Raw genomic sequence first — 5,874 nt, forward strand, 5'->3', positions numbered from 1 at the left:
ACCATCAGCGACATTTTGCCTTTCTTTCAACAGTATCACAAAACCACAGTCACACCTAGACTCAGAGGCAATCAAGCCAAATTCAGCAAAGAACTCAAAGATGGAATGGAAACTTCCAATTGCAGCAAGTACCTTGCTGCGCTGCATGATTGAAACAAGGTTAATGGATAAATTTTCCACCGCACTTACAACTTCTGTTGAATCAAAGGTAACCAATGAAGAAATACATGTAGTTAATGAATGCAGAGGCACATCCCAACAATGGATCGAATTGCTAGAAGGTGTCCAATGTGTTGTGAAGAGTCTTTTTGGTGAAGGTAATTTCCTTCATCCTATCCTTTTTCTTTAGGTCCTCAAATTTTGTAGGCCAAGGTGGAGCATGTTGTCATTTCTCAAGATACTAAGATGAACGTTCGAGTCAAACACTGTCAATTTTTTTTCACTGGACTCACTATCTTGCTCCCTAATCCTGTCAATATTGGTGTCTTTTTTAGGAGTATTAATCAGGAGTATTAAAGTGGATAAAAGTAAAAAAAAAAACAAATTAATATTAGCATAAACTGTGAAATCCATTTACTCACCCATTCTCTTAGGGCAAACAGTTGCTCTTAAAATTGGCGCACTCTTTCCAAGAACTTGAGGTTTTGAGGCTTGGCCAACCAGCACTGTTGGCAACAACCTAGTAAAGACTAGCCTGAATTTCATCCGATTACTTTGAATCTTTATTACTCCCTCAGTAACGTCTGAATCGACCTGCCATTAATGCTGTCCAGTGATGTCACTCACTACCCGAAAGCCAGGTAGTGATTTTGATTGGTTGATTGCCTAAACATTCGCATAATTAATGTATCATTAACGGCTGGCTGACGTTACTGAGGGAGTAATAACGGCTCGAAGTAATCAGATGAAAGTCAGGCTGAGTAAAGATCGACGTACTCCACTAAAATTGTTTCCTTATTGGACCATGGTCTAGCACGCTTGGCGGTAGAAACCTGATGTTGACTCTATTATTTTTCTTGTGAGTTTCTCGTCTTGTTTTCTTGCTTTAATCTGGAGAAATGGATTTTTTTGTTGGCATTTATTTCATAAGTTATTTACCGTACCAAAGCGTTTATCCAAATGAGAAGCTCTAAGCTGGTACTACAGTAGTTAAGTTGATGAGTGTTGAGCTCCTCTGTGATACGAAAATAGGCACAAAATAAATTGTAGTGTGTTATAAACACAAAGCTTTGTGTGTTTATCAGACATGATCAATGGCTACAAAAGTGCCTTCCATAATATTGGTTATATGTGCCTCCACATAGTAAAGCGTGTTAAGACTAAGGAGTACAGCATGGCTCTGTTTCTTGCCCAGGTCAAACCAACTTGAGCAAACTCTTGTAGGCAGCCATAGAGGCTACTAGATGGCCCCATATGTAGTGCAAATCAGGCACCCTCGATATTTGCACTCACCTCGAATGCAGTGGTACAGAACACTACTATTACAAACATATCCACATTACAAAAGTCTCTTTCAATAACCCCTTTCGCTGTATGGTGTGTCTATGATGTATTGTGAGGAGCCATTTTAGTTAATTTTTTTTTCCAGTAGGAGAAAAGAAACCTGTTGACTTTTTCATCAAGGTTTTTTACATTTGTGGTTTGGCATCTCAGTGATCAACAGATGACACAGAAAACCCTATATTCTCTTTGCTGACAACTGTTGTTAGCTGAATACAGCCTTTCATTGCCAAATCCTCAATGAATGATGTCTTATTCCATACACCCTTTCATTATTAATTGTTGTTTAAAACCAATAAACTTGAAGACGTAACAGTCAGAATGGGATGCTGCCATGTTTTCAGTGCTTTTCGTGTCAGGGTGTGGTTTATGTCTGCTACGTGAAGATTCATTAGACTTAAGCGCAGATTAGATCCGTTTAAATTCACTGTTCAGACTTTTTATTTCTTTCTTCAAAGCTCAGTAATAATAATAATAATAAATACATTAATAAATAAATAAATTCTTGTATGATGCATTTACAAAGCTCAATGCGCCTTACAATGATTTGAAAAAAGAAACCTGTTGACTTTTTCATCAAGGTTTTTACATGTGCCCTTTATGAAAGATTAATAGCTTTGGTGATTTGACTTCTCATCAATAAACCACTGAAATGGCATCTCAGTGATTAACAGATGAGATAGAAAACCTTATTTTCTCTTTGCTGAGAACTGTTGTTAGCTGAACACAGCCTTTCATTGCCAAATACTCAATGACAGTCTCCCTTACAACTTCTATTACTGTTGTCATCAATCCAATTATAGGGGAATTACAGCTAATGGTGATCACAGTAAATGAATCCCTAATAAAGAACACTTACAATATGCTCACCAAAACTGAGAAGTCATTAACAATGACCATTTGCATGTAATAAAACAGAAGAATTTAATTGATGATTGACTGTAAAACTAAAATGGAAATAACGATAAAAATGGGTCTTAAATGAAATATACTAGTCAAGATAAAACAACAATTGTAAAGCAAGATGTTGAGTACAAATGAGTAATTTTAAACTACTAAGCTCAAGACATGAAAATTATAAAAGATGAAAGCAAAAGGAAAGGAAAAAAAAATCTTAATTACCTTACTGACTAGTGTCCTTTGTCTTTGTTTTAGATTGCAAACAATATACTGTCACACACAATACTTAACACCTTCGTAAATATAATCTCTATAAAAATAGGGGCTTATATGATTAACTCGCAGTTAGAGGTATCACTCTTCAAAATTAACTTTATCTCTGCTAATTGATTACACTCCTTCCAGAAGGCATCTTACATAATCCAATCATCAAAATTAACCTTTTTCTAGTTTTCTTGTCTTATTCCATACACCCTTTCATTATTGTTGTTTAAAACTAATAAACTCGAAGATGTAACAGTCAGAATTGAATGCTGCCATAGATGTTTTGCGTGCTTTTCGTGTCAGGGTGTGGTTTGTCTGCTACGTGAAGATTCATTAGACTTAACCCTTTACCCCCTAAGGGAGATAATAGGGACATGTATCATCTTCCCTAAGGGCTTTTGGCCATAATTGAGTGATCTGAGGAGCCTTCAGAAAAAGTTCTCCGTAGCCAAAACTAAGCACTACTCGGACACATAATGCAGACAAAGTTGTAGCAAAATCAATGAGGTATTTAATTCTCATGAGAAATGTACAATATTGACAGTCACTAACAAGACAATAAACTCAATTTGTGAACATTTGTTTCTGTCTCGTTCCAACCACCATGTTTTCTTCTACAGAAGATAAAAGCATTCTATTTACAGTAAATATTTACATTCAAGAAGTTAAAAACTACAAAACTTTAACTTACATTTCAATTTCATTGCCTGAATAATGCCAGCTGGTTTTCCAAGAACAAATTGACAAAGTTTGAATGCAAAAATACATCGATCGTGAAATTCAAATTGCGCGCCACTGTCACAAATCAGCCTCGGAGTGATTTGGAAAGCACTCCAGGCAAATGCGTTTCGCACAAGCCGTACAAGCCATTGGGCACCACTTTGTCGCATACGCTTTAAGCAACGCTTGCAGCATCCTTTAGAGGTTTCTACCGGCCAGTGTCCACCAGTCAAGAGCCCTTCCGAAACACTAAGTGAACGCAAACTAAATTCCCCGACAAGTGTCTTTGCTAACTCGACGCGAAACTGCAGTTGTGGTCTAGTGGGATGATTTTCCGCTTCAGTTTCCAAAATGTGAGCATTGACAATGCTCACATCGACGAGAAACCACAACAAAGAACGCCACCACTTGCGTGACTTGCGGCCCACGGCATAATAATTTCTTTGCTGGTCGTTCAAATCAACACCTCCCATGTTCTTGTTGTAAGAAATGGCGGCAGGGACGGTGGGAACTTGAATAACGGTTCCATCATGTTGTTTCCTGTTCACTGTTTGGTCGCCAACTGGATTCGATTGAGTGCTCAGAAAACAAACTAACTTAGTGTCTTTCCAAACTGATGCAACTAGGTTTCCGTGACGCACTTCGGCTGTTTGTTGTGACAAACTATTTGGAAAGCCTGGGTGATTGGAGCGAATTGTTCCACAGCAAATCACAAGCAAGTTTTATAGATGTGAAAAAATTGTCACAGAACATGTGGTGATGCTTTCCAATGAATGGTTCACTAAGTTCTCGCATAACGCGGTAGCCAAGTCTGTGCTCTGTAACGCTGCCATCTTGTCTTCCTGTATAAACTTGCAAATTACAAACATAGCCGTTTGATGAATCGGTGCATTCCCAGACTTTGATTCTCCTCTTTATCGGTTTCAATTGAATGTATTGTTTCATGCTCAATTGCCCTTTGAAGGCAACCATTGCTTCATCCACGGAAAGATTCTGACAAGGCCAATATTCTTCTCGACAGGCTTTCACAACAGCTTCGAGGAAAGGTCGAACTTTGAACAGTTTGTCGTGATTTGGTTGACCTTGCGGTATCGCATTTTCACTGTTGTTAAGATGAAGGTACTGTGTCAGTTTATCAAATCGGTCTCTGGGCATTACTCTCTTTATGAAGGGTTTCGTCTTTGGACCAGTACAGAGATGTCTCGGGAAGGTTGTGATGACCGAACAGCACGTGGAGGCCAAAGAATGCTTGCATTTCTTCACGGCTTGTGTTTTGCCACTTTGGGTCTGGCTTTCGCGCAATGCACTGTCTAGCATAACGGTTTGTTTCTTCCATGATCATGTCAAACAGTTCATCGGGAATAAAGAGCTGAAAAAAATCTTTAGCGGTGCCATCTTTGGCAACTCCACTAACAGTTCCAGCTCTCGCAGTGAAAGGTGTTACATTTACGGGAGCTTGATCACGACTCCATCCGATTTTGCCATCTTCTTCATCATCTCCTGAGAAGTCTAAGTCTGAGAGATCTTCTGTGTTAACACTAGAAACAGAGATGTCACTTTCATCACCGCTTTCTGCAATTTCGCTGCTGCTCTCGCTTTCCAAATCACTTGCATCTGAAGGCAGAGACGCCACCATTACAGAACTCCCGACTGACATTTCGGGAACGGAGAGTTTTTGCGCGTGTGTACTAGTACCAAATCTAAGTCAAATGTCTTTTCACGACATTTCTTAGTTTTTGCACAAAGTATTTCAAAATTACTTAAACCTGCTGCAGATGAAACGGGCATTTAGTTTGATGGATAGTGTTTGTGCGTTTCAAAGATGTGCTCTTTTGAAATAATTTAACTACGAAAGTAGCCGGGGGCCATGCTCTGAGTAGCTGCGGGAAATCCCCGGCCCCCGGTCCTTATTGACAACCCTGTATCATGCCTGTAGTACGACCACGCCCAAATATACGCTCCCACAGCGTCTTGTTTCCATCAAACTTCACCTCATTCATACTCAATCACTATGCTTATCTCTTACTCTACTACATCCACACATATTACATCGTATACCCAGGAGGAGGCTGACTATGCATATTTGTTGGTGGCTTATGCAACTTGTTGGAACAATGATGGTGTAACTTGTATAGGCATGAATGGGAATGAGACAGATTCAGGATGCAGAGTTAACTAAGATTGTAAAGGGAAGAAGGAGAAAGAGCAGGTTGACCATAGAAGGAACACACTGTTGGAGGTCGTCCAACAAGGAATTCCCTCAAGGAATTAATGTCTGGCTAATGGCAGAATTGCATTAGCTGATCTTAACTGGTATCTGTGTTACAAGTTCTTCATACTCTTCCACAACTGTCGAAGTTGAGACCGGTCCATCACCGTGCAGGATCTGTTTCACCTGTGCTGAATCCCTTAGCTTGGCCATGACCTCATTATTGAATTGGACACCTTCCCAGACATTGAGCCTGATAATATTTCATCTACAGTAAACTG

Source organism: Porites lutea, chromosome 3 (genome assembly GCF_958299795.1).
Source record: "Porites lutea chromosome 3, jaPorLute2.1, whole genome shotgun sequence".
Classification (NCBI taxonomy): Eukaryota; Metazoa; Cnidaria; class Anthozoa; order Scleractinia; family Poritidae; genus Porites; species Porites lutea.